The 11969-nt window shown below is 46.0% G+C and overlaps 1 protein-coding gene across 4 annotated transcripts in view; it reads right to left on the minus strand.

The window, feature by feature from the left end:
* Ptpn13 (protein tyrosine phosphatase non-receptor type 13) overlaps positions 1 to 11054 on the minus strand; it is a 194951-nt gene extending 183897 nt beyond the window's left edge. For all 4 annotated transcript variants that reach the window (XM_057771410.1, XM_057771408.1, XM_057771407.1 and 1 more), the window contains exon 1: positions 10938 to 11054. The gene's annotated coding sequence lies outside the window, so the exon portion shown is untranslated. The remainder of the gene's footprint in view (positions 1 to 10937) is intronic.
* Positions 11055 to 11969: the final 915 nt, after the last annotated feature.

The raw sequence follows: 11969 nt of genomic DNA on the forward strand, positions 1-11969 counted from the left end.
ACACTTCCCTGGGTCATACTCCACCGTCTGCCCTTCTCTGTCCTCTCCCTTTCCCCGTTTTTCCGAGTCTGTTGCACTCTGGCCTGACACTTCCTTTCTCCGCATTCACTTGTTCCGCGCTAGGACACCACGCTCGTTCCTAGGCAGCTAATAATTTCAAGTTCAGCTCAACAAGCTCTGCTTCTCAAGTGAGTCCTCGCTTCTCATCACTCCACACTTTCTCGGTGAAAACTTCTATTGTGCTTATACAATGGTTTCCTCTTTTTCTTATGCTTAAAAAAAACAAAAAACTATAGACTTTGAGTTTGGAAATAGAAACCAGGCTCCCCCTTCCCCCAGTATTTCTCCAAGCAAAGCAATCCTGAGGACAACGCAGCTAGAGAAGACTTCAGTGTCTAAACTGTTTACAGCGGGAACACAACCATTTGCAGAAACATTTACAACTGTTGCTGTTTTAGCCACAAATAGTACAGTGAACATTCTCCCTATGTCACATTCTCAAAGGCACAAGACTGGTTTCCCCATCTTGTTTCCTGTTTTATCCTGAAGTAGCTCAACCACAGCATTGCTGCATTTAAAACCCTCACATGAAAAGACCAATCTGGTAACCAAAGCACAGGCCTCCCCCAAACAGTGTGAGCCACTGGGGAGCTAAGTCCTGAGTGATAAGGGGACAGATAACTCAGGCTGCAGGCTCAGCACTACCACAGCACTTCTTAGGCGTCTATTTCCTTGAACAGATAGCAGAGTGATAAACTCAAATTGTTTATATATTTACCATTCAAAATAAAGCTTACAAACCCTTATCAAGCAGATATTTTTTTTTCCATTTTACAAAACAAACTCAGAAAAAATTATCCAAAATCACTCTGTTAAGTAAAACTTACACTGAGGACTACCTAAACTCAAAACTCCAAACTTTGTCTGCTGTGCTGTGCGTCCTAACTACCTCCCAAATGCGAGTAAACAAAGCATGTCACTCTGGATTCTGTTTTCACAAAACTTAACATTTATGAATGGCTATGAACAGACACTGATCTGCTTTGTTGAAATGCTAGCATTAACTCATCTGAGTGGGTCAACAGTAGACCAAGTGCTGACTGACCGACTACCAAGAATGAAGTACCAAATAATGCCAACAATAAAGGTACCAAAAGGTCGCACTGCCTTAAGCCAGCCTCTCCAAGGAGCATGTGCAGTGTTCAAGGTCCCCACTGGAAGCCCTATATGGTCACACCAGTGTAATCCTAGCTGTGGGGAGAGTGAGAATGGAGAGCCAAAAGTTCAAGGCCAGCCTGAGCTACACAGCAGGACGCTGTCTCAAAATCAAAACACAGACACACACTCACAGATAGACACACGCACGTGTGCACACATACACATACACACACACACACAGTTGAATTCAGAGAGAACAATAATTGGATCCCCGATGTCTATTATAATTTGTTTTAGGACAACCAAATATCCACCAAAAAATTACAACTTTCAGCTTTTCTAAAGAGTTGGGATTGCCAAAAGAAATGGAAGCCATTGGTGAGAAAAGGCATACAATATAAAATTTCCCACTTCATTTATATCATATCTGCCTGCAAGAATAACATTTCAAATAGAATGCTGGCAGCCATTTTGCAACCATAAAGCCATTTTGAGGATGAAAACTATGCAATACAGAAATGGAGAAGGAAAACAGATGTCTAGGGGATTAATGACATAGTCAGAAGCTGCCGAACGAGCTCCAAAGGAGATTCTGTGATAGAGGAAAGAAAACTCCAGCTTCCACAGCCCATGATTACATTAGGTTTCTTGCATTAGCTACCCACTGCAACTTCTCACCACTACTGAAGGAGCACAAGCAGTTCACTGAAAATAGTCTAGGAAAAAGTGAACACAACCGGGTGGTTCTTTACTGGCGGATCTCCGTTGAGTTCAAGGCCAGCTTGGTCTACAAAGCAAGTTCCAGGACAGGCACCAAAGCTACAGAGAAACCCTGTCTCGGAAAAACACAAAAGGGGGGGGGGGGCGGGGAGGGAGGGAGGGAGAAGCACAGTGAGAACCTGGAGAAGCAAATCCATCCTCCATCCTTGTGTATCTCCAGTGACTAGCAGGAACAGCAGTTCATGAACAAGGGGCCATTTAAAAGCTAAGCAGTGTAAGAATGCTGCCATGGTTTCTTTAGCCCACGTCCAGCTTAAGCAACATCAGGACCGCTCTAGAAAACCTTGAATGGAGTCGCTCATCACAGTGAGATTATCTAGCACCCAAATGGGCAGGAGAACAGTATTCCCTCTCTAATGTAGTCTTCATGAATTACATCTGAACTTTATCATACATCCTAGAATCCCCTTGAAGTAAAAGGCTTGATGTGCTAAAGTAAACATCAAGAAAGATTTAGAGGAAATGCTATTTAAAATAGCTCCATTTGGTTCTCAGGTGTGCACTGAGCGTTAAACATTATGGAACAACATTAAAATACTTTGTCTAAAAGTTTAAGTAGCTGGGTGTGGTGGCACACACGCCTTTAATCCCAGCACTCTGGAGACAGAGTAGTATGATCTCAGTGAGTTCAAGACCAGACTGGTCTTCCTATCTAGTTCCAGGATAGCCAGGTCTATAAAGAGACTAGGTAGATAGGTAGATAGGTAGATAGGTAGATAGATAGGTAGGTAGGTAGGTAGGTAGGTAGGTAGATAGATAGATAGATAGATAGATAGATAGATAGATAGATAGATAGATAGAGGAAAGGCACTGAGAGGAACCTCATGTATTACCCAAAGCTGAAATTCCTCTTGTAAGATACTGATTATTCTCTTCCTTTAAAAGTTGAATTACATTAGATTTTTCAGGTGAATATTTTAAATGCCAAGTATTTACTTCATTTGGATATACTGAAATGTTCACAAGTTGTACTTTTCTCGACAAGAAAATGACAAGGAAAATTAAGTTTATTAAGAGGATTCTTACTTTAAATGATTCTCAGAGCATCTTTCTTCAAAATGCAAAGCAAAAATGCAACTTTAAGTTGCCTTTGTTATCATCCCACGGGCACAACTGTTCTAACCTAGGTATTCTCAGAAGGATTCTGTTTGATTCCAGGATCCATACTCCTTGTGGTAGGACACACAGTAATCTATCACTGAGAAAGGTGGATCCAGGTGGATCGCAGTTCAAGGTCAACACAGGCTATATACTGAATTTGTAGCCATCATGGGCTATGCTATAAACAACAATAAGGCTACCCTGAGGACATAGTAGTCTGTGTGCAACACTGTATCATCTGAGCAGGGAAAGAACCCAGTAGCGGTGGGGAGACCTTTAATCCCAGGCAGAAGCAGGTGGATGTTTGTGAGTTCAAGGCCAGCCTGGTCTACAAGAGTTAGTTCCAGGACAGGCGCCAAAGCTACAGAAAAATCCCTTAAAAAACAAACAAACAAAAACCAAAGAAAGAATTGGCTACCAAGAAAGCAGAGTCTTACTTGAAATTAACATTTCTTTTCATAAGAGCACAATAAAACCTCGACAACAGACATCCTCTTAGGTGTTCTTCATAGGCGTGGGTGAGCAGGAGGGTGAATGATAGTTTCTTTCAAGATGACATCAGCAGGGGGCCTGTGGCAGTCACCAGTAAACTCAATGGTTCAAGGTCAGCTTCCAATTTTCTAAAATTCTTTGGGATTTTTTCTCTACAGGGAAGTCTTTCACCCTGGGAAAAAACAAAGTCACTGTCTGTGCTCAGTTTAACACCAGATAAAAAGTTCCTTTTGAAAATCTGATCATGTCATTTGATAACTAGGGGTCTTCCTAGGCAGAAGAATAAAAATAATATTCCTTCAAAAGTAAAAGCTCTCATATGTTCCCAACACTGGAGGCAGAATGACTACTGCTTCTATTTTTAGTGTTTGGGACATGACATTTCCACATGTGAGGCTAGGCACAGGAGGGGAATTAAGTTGGACTTAGAGCACTCTGAAAACAAAGTTAGACCGGGGTACAACACAAAGAGATAACTCAGGCTTCCATCACACCTGCAGTGAAGAGTTGCCTTCAGGTAAGATGAGGGGAGTGGGGAAATGTTGGAGGCAGAAAGGGTCAAAAGGAGGGACTGGGATGGAGGACACTGGAGGGTGATGATTAGGAGGGTTAATCAAAACAAAGGGGTATGAAAAGCCATTCAGTAACTCGCTGTCTGGAATTCAATTAAAAAAAAAAAAACATAAAAGAGTTTGAAGGCAGAGACCCAGAAAGGACAGTCACCACTGGTCCTGGGTCACTAAAATTACCCCTGTGCCAGATGTGAGTGGGATACCTCAATAGGTCCCAAAGACTCCCAAAGCTATACAGGCTCTTGCCGTTCCTCTTGGTTAGCATGCTGGCTAAATTCTTGTCAACTTAACAGAAGTTGGAGTCACCTGGAAAGAGGGTATCTCTAAGGAGGATGTGACCTGTGGACATGCCTGTGGAGGCATTTCTTCATTAATGACTTCTGCAGGAGGACTCACTGCAGGTGGCACACCCCCGCAGGACCCACTGTAGGTGGCACACCCCTGCACTGTAGGTGGCACATCCCTGCAGGAGGACACACTGTAGGTGGCACACCCCTGCAGGAGGACACACTGTAAGCGGTACACCCCTGGGCAAGTAGCCCTGAGTTGTATAAGAAGGTTGCTAAACAAGCAGATAAGCTGCATTCCTCTGTGTTTCTGCTTTGATCCTGCTTCAACTTCCCCCATGAGCTATAGAGGTATAAGTCAAACACGCCCTTTCCTCCCAATGGCTTTTGGTCAGTGTGTTATACCACAGCTAAAAGCTAAGTAGGAAGTTACTCTCCTGAACTAGTTCATAAGAACGTATTGCTGGAAAGACAACACACCTTGGATCCAAGATACAGACAAAGCAAGCTGGAACTGAGCTGCGGCTTCCTCCCTGCGGCTGGTTCTCATGGTCCGCATAGTGCTTGAGGCTACCAGCAGTAAGGACACCAATGACCTCATCCAGTAGGAACCTTAGGTAGCACAACACCAACCTTCCAGGCAAGATGTACTCGTTTCTGCCACAGTGGCACAGCTGTTACGGGTAATCAACTGCTTGGTGACTGCACTTGAGGCCTGCTACACAAAGAAGGGGTCTAGGCTTAGCACTTTAAACCCAGTCCAAAACCAGTGATGGAGGAGGTCTTAGGCTCTAGCTGGGAACCTAATACTGCTTCTTGGATAAATTAAAACCATCAAATCACATTCTCAATATTAATGTTATACCTACAAACAAGGGCTACTTAGTTTTAATCAGAGAAGCTGCTTGTATTAATGACTTGTCTATTGATGGAGAAAAACACTATGACCACAGCAACTTAAGAAAGTTTATTTTGGCTTAAGGTTTCAAGAGGAGGGGAGTTCCTCACACCAAGGAGGCAGTCAGGAGCCAGGGTGACTGGTACAGCAAGCTGAGGGCTCACATCTTCAACCTTAAGCAAGAAGCAGAGCAAAGAACTGGAAATGGCACATGGCTTTGAACCCTCAAAGCCCACCCAGTGACATACTTCCTCCAGCAAGCCCACATCCCCCAAACCTACCCAAACAGCACCCCCAAACAGATGCATGTATTCAAGCATCTGGGCATCTGGGTACATTCTGATTCAAATGTCCACACGTCTTGTAATGAAAAGAGGGGAATGCAGACACTTCATGGCTGCACAAGATGCTTATAATAAAGGACACTGGAGGACTCAGCCTAAACGGTTATACCGCCTTTTTAAGGCTCAATGAACATTGCATACGAGAGGACGGAAAGAACATAAGGGTTATTGGATAAGGAGAGGAGCTACACAATGTGATTTCTAAGCATAACATGGCAGCTACATCTGCTGGCACCAGGCTTATACAAACTGCATCTACCAACAGTCGGTTGTGGATAAGGAAGGGGTAACACGGCCCTATCATTGTGAAACTATTGGCAACTGTATTAGTCAGGATTCTCTAGAGGACCAGAATTTACAGAACATATACACCTATATTTAGGGGATTTATTAGAATGCTTACATTCTAGTGGTCCAACTGTCTACCAAAATAGGTCTAAAATCCCATAACTATTCAGTTCATGAGGCTGGATGTCTCAGTTGATCTTTTTTGTATGTCAGAATCCATGGAAGTAGGCTCTATGACAGTGAAGGAGAAGACTTGACAGTGAGCGCAGGCAAGCAGGAGCAAAAGCTTCCTTATTCCATGTTCCATGCCAGCAGGAGGTGTGGCCCAGATTAAAGGTAAATCTTCCCACTTCAAATATCTGGATTAGGAGTAGGTCTTCCCACCTCAAATGATTTAATTAATAAACAAAGCAAACACCTCACAGGTGTACCCAACCATTTGAGTTTTTGTTAATTCCAGATGTAGTCACGCCGACAGCCTAGAACACCTACTACAGCAACATCTGGGGATATGGGAAGGCAGAGTATCTAGTTGCATCCCAATGGTGAGCACGCCAGGCTCTAATGGGTAGTTTAAAATCTGTGGTCACACAGGCAACCCTGGTTAAACTCTGTGAGAACAAAACAAAGAGTCATGAATATGGGAAGGAGGTTTGTAAGGAGAGGGGGACCAGCACAGCTGGGAGGGAAACAGGAGAGGACCAGGGAAGCATAACTGGGGCGCACTATCATCACGAATGGAAGTGTCAAAGAACAGAATTTATTACTAAAACAACAACAACAAAAAAAAAACTAAAAAAAAATTCGGCATTTATTTTTTCTTAAAAGAGCAATTTTGGAGGGCTGGAGAGATGGTTCAGCAGTTACAGCACTCGGTGCTCTCGCAGAGGATCCAGATTCAGGTCCCTGAATTCCAGTTCCAGGGTATTCAATGCCTTCTTCTGGACTCCTTGGACCAGACACAAACACAGTGCACATATACACATGCAGGCAAAACTCTCATAAACACAAATAAATCTTAGAATACAGCAACTTTAAGGTTGGGAATGGAGTTGGTGGATATAAGCAAGCCTCCAAGTTGAACCCCAACGTCTGAGAAGACAAATAGACAACACACAGTTTAAATAACAAGCTTGAAGAAAATGACTCAGGAGATACACGCACGTGGGTGTGCAAATGCTCCCGTGCACATGCATATATACACACAGAAAATATAATGACATTAAAGTATTTTCTATACTATGTGAGTCCAGAGCATTGCTTCCCAAGGTACTTCTACGGTGTAATTTCTTGAGTAGCTTCTAGAACTTCATATGCCTGGATCTGAAAATAAGGACTGTTTTATGAGCTGATGTCTGAGCATACAAAGTATTTAAATTTAGCTAAGGTACAATGTGACTGGGTACCACTGAGCTAGAAAGAACATTAGAAATGAAGCACGGATGCTAAATGAGGTAGACATTTCTTTTCTGGCCTTTTGACAACCCAGGTTCAAGCAAAAAACAGCCAAACAAAAGAACTCTAAGGCTAAAAGTGAGCTCCACAGTCTAGACCAATGGTTCTCAGCTTGTGGGCTGCAACCCCAACAGGGGTAACAATCAAATATCCTGCAGATCAGATATTTATATCGTGATTCAGAACAGTGCAAAATTACAGTCATGAGGTAGCATAGACAAATAAATGGTTGGGGGTCACCACAGCACGAGGGGAGTATTAAAGGGTCACAGTGTTAGGAAGGTTGGGAACCACCAGTCTAGACATTCAGACATGACCTGAGGATACAGTCCCAGGCTTCTATAGTTAAGAATGCTACTTCATTCTGTAAAAGGTTAGCAAGGAGGGCGAACAGGCTAAACAAGACTATGTGAACTTGCACTTAACCATGTCTGCACACACTTAATCTCGTCTCAAACTAAACTGAACGAGACACTGTTGAATTATTTACAAAGGACACATGGACTTCAGCAGGTCTCTGGGATTTGGAGACCTCCCAGACAGTTGGGCCCTTGGAACTCTTCAGCTCAGGTTCTGCCCCAGGCAGTTCGTTTGAAAACATTTTCACACTTTTCCTTTGTGGAAATAAACAATAGAAAAGCAAGTTTCTCTGGTCAAATATGAGGTAATCAAACACTTAAGCAAGTATCAGACCAGCCCCTGCTCCAAGTTCCTAGCATCACACAGCAAACCAGGCAGGACAAGAACACAGCAAGTTTAAGGTCCTAGCTGCACCAGCATCTATGTGTGATCTTAGGAGTTACTGCTTTGTTTTGTTGAGCTTTGTAAACAATTAAACAATTGGTTTCCTACTGCTTTACAAGCTATTAATAATGGCCACATGTTTGGGAATGCAGTTTGGTAGGAAGAGGATAGTTCATGACACCAGAAGGGTTTAGTGCACATTTTTAATCCTAGCACTCAGGAGGAAGGGCAGGTAGAGCTCTGTGAATTCCAGGCCAGCCTGGTCTACTTAGTTAATTCCACAACAGCCAGGGCTCTGTAGGGACCCTGTCTCAAAACAAAACAAACAAACGAAAAAAAAACAGAATAGAAGTATCTTTTTAAAATGTTTCCACTTTTCCCTAGACCTCCTCTCCCAACGCAGCTAGCATGCCAGTTCTGATATGGCACCAGATTTGTGAGTTTAACTTTCAGAAAGGGTCCGGAGGGTTAGGGAGAATCCAGAGTTGTAAATGCCCCGCCTTTCCCATCACAGAAGACTTTTCTATCCTGAGCTGCAGTATCTTTTCTCCTGCCAAAGTGATGGGAACGCAAAGGGTCAGCGGACTCCATAGGGCCTGATAACAATAAACACCCTATTCCAACTTCCCCAAACACATGCAATCAGAACAAGCTGACAAATGTACTGGCTTGGAGTGTGGCTGTGTTTCATTTCCATTTTAAACAGCACAAATTATAATTTGATTACACTATAAAAGTGATTCACGCTGGGCGGTGGTGGCGCACGCCTTTAATCCCAGCACTCGGGAGGCAGAGGCAGGCGGATCTCTGTGAGTTCGAGACCAGCCTGGTCTACAAGAGCTAGTTCCAGGACAGGCTCCAAAACCACAGAGAAACCCTGTCTCTAAAAACTAAAAAAAAAAAAAAAAAAAAAAAAAAAAAAAAAAAAAAGATTCACATTTTATTTTTTTTTTTTAAAGGGGAAAAAAAGGAGGAAAAATAAGCTTTAGTTTTCCCAGATACTCTTTTTCTACAATAAATTTGGGCCTGGGCAAGAAGATGAAATAGAAAAGCAGTCAACTGTTAATGGTCCCAATCTGTTAATTGCGAAACACTGCTAGACTCCTGTATCTTAAATAAAAGATAAGATCCGTTAGATAAAAACCTAGGTGTGGGTAAGCAGCTCAGTCATGGAGCACCCACCTAGGCTGTGCAAGGGCCTGGGCGCTACCCCCACCCCACCCTCCCCCACCTGAAGAGTGAACACCTAATATCTACCCTAAAACAAAAGGCTAGCCAATTCTGCTGAAATCCTGCATTTAAGGGGCATCTTAAAAACAAACAAAAAGATAAAACAAGTTTTACAACTTTTGACACCCTATTGTGGTATTCAAATCTGTCCTTTAAACTGACCCTGTGTGTGTGTGTGTGTGTGTGTCTGTGTGTGTACTCACAACATGAAAACTCAAACATATTTTTGGATGTTGATAATCATCCTCAAAAAGAAGACTTGGCACAGGAAAGTGTTGGAACAATGTAAATCCAAAGATAAATCTATTTGATGGCAAAGGAGGTCACAGTTCCCTGATGTTGAAAGTGAAAGACGCTATAGAACGCATCCTTTTTCCTAACTAATCTTGAATGGTTTCTATTTTAAATTCTAATAGCCTCTCCTTTCTCACCACAGGTTCTCCCTGGAAACCTGGAGAACACCGAATTTAGAACATAATGCTATGAAAAACACTGTGAAGCACAGTAGGACTGGATGACATGGTACTTTATCTGTATGAATTTATTGAGTCATTTTCTTCATGAACATGGTAAAAAAAAAAACAACACTTCAAGTGAAGAAATAATTTGCACCTCTTCATCACTACTAGCAGAAAATGAGAATGAAGCTGGTTTTCACCCCGACCCTGCTAACCCAGTTCAAGAATTTGGGAAAATACCAATGCCTGTTTCATAACACAAGTACTTTTTACCCTCTTCCCATCCTTTAATAAACTCTTTAGATAGTCCTACTTAAGTTCGCAGCGTCCTTCAACCCACAGATCAGGTGTCCCACATTCTGTGTAGGACCCGCCTTGAAAACAAACCCGATTGCCCCATTTTCGGAGAGGTAAACTCAGCTCCAGGCAGCTCCCTATGAAGTCACCGCGTTTGTTATTTCAAAGATGCAATTAAGCGAAAATAACAGAAGGTTGTAGAAAAGATTAGTCGCAAATGTGGGGAGGTGTCGGTCTTAACTCCGGTAAGGCCAAAGAAACCTGCACTGTCGTAACACGTTCCTCTGTCTCCCGGTCCTCCCTCCTCTAACACACACAGAAGGAAATTAAATTTCCAAAGTTCCGTGACTTTGGCTTAACTTTTAACTCTGCAGCCCTCCGCGCTCACGTGAAGAGCCAAAAGAAAAACTGGAAGATTGACCTGGAGCAAAGAGGAGCAAACTCATAAAAGGGCTGGGTCAGGGCAGCGTCTCCCTGTCGCCCCCCCCCCGTCCCCACCCCCTTCTCCGATCCCTTACACAGACACATTCTTCTGGGCGGCCTCTCACCACACCATCTCCACAATCATTTACAGAAATTAGAAACAGACTCCGGGAGCCCTTCCCTCCGCGCTCCGCGCAGGGCTGTCGGCACCAGCTCCACCGGGCCGTGTCACTCGCTGTGACCCACTCACGCAGCCCGTCGCGCCCACTCGGGGAGGGTGAGACTGGGTGAGGCTGCAGGTCGTTGCTTCCCACTTCGGCGCACCAGGCACCCCAGCACCCGAACCGACGGGACCGAGAGGACCCGAGGGGACGTCCCGCCGACCCGGCCTGGCCGCGCGGGCTTCTTACCGGCGCGTGGGGATTCGCGGTGCGGCCACCGGAGCGCAGCGCGCGGGCGCCGAGAGCCGCCGCCTCTTCTTCCCGGAGCTGCTTCGGGCGTGCGCGGAGAGGGACGGCGACAGGAGAAGCAGCAGCAGCATCGCCGGGCGGCGACCCCCGCCGAGCTCCCGCCGGCCCGCGGCGACTTCGCAGCGCCTCAACGACGGCCGCCCGCCCGCGGCGCTGCCCAGGCGGCTGAGGAGCACGGAAGAGCCGGGGAGTGCAGCTCGGTGGCGGTGGCGGTGGCGGCAGCGGCGCGGAGACCTCCGGGGACTGGGATCATGGTGTGTCACCCTCGCCGCGGCGAGTTCTTCGCGCCGCGCAGCTCCTCCTCGGCCCGACCGCCGGCCCCGCCCCCGGCCTGTCACTCAACCCCGCCCGCGCCCGGACAGGCCCACGGGACTCAGACCCTGCGCTACGCTCCTCCTCATTGGTCCGCCTGGCGAGCCCCGCCCCCCGCCCCGTCTCTAGGGACTGAATCGCGGGGGGGGGGGGGAGACCGGCGCCCCTGTTGCCATGACAACCGGTGCCTTGGGCCTGGGCGCCCGGCTCATCTTTTAACTGTGCCCCGCGCTCAGGTTGATGGCGCCGTAGCCAAGTTCTGCTGCTGCGGCTGCACGCGCTCCTGCGTTGCCCGGACCGAGGAGAAATCCTCACACTCCTCCAACTTCAGAAACTATGTCTGAGGCGCGCGGTGGGGAAAGTGACCAACGCGCAGCGGCCAGCTCTTTGCCCGAGCGATCTAGGTGACCCCTCCCCCTCCGTGCAGCCTGGCTTCCAAATCCTCTCGGCGCGACCCCGGGCTTTGAAAGGCCGGCCGAGGAGAAAGCGGAGAGTGCCAGCGTCGCCGTGCCAGCTCCCCCAGCTACGCAGCAATCCAGACTTGGGGTGACCGAGCGATGGAAACAGCTCCGCAAGGTTCCCACTGCTGCGGGGAGACTTCATGGGTACGCAGTGGCAAACACAGTCCCTAAATGTGTCCCCCCCTCCCCCCAGAAAACT

Source organism: Chionomys nivalis, chromosome 6 (genome assembly GCF_950005125.1).
Source record: "Chionomys nivalis chromosome 6, mChiNiv1.1, whole genome shotgun sequence".
In the NCBI taxonomy this organism is placed as follows: Eukaryota; Metazoa; Chordata; class Mammalia; order Rodentia; family Cricetidae; genus Chionomys; species Chionomys nivalis.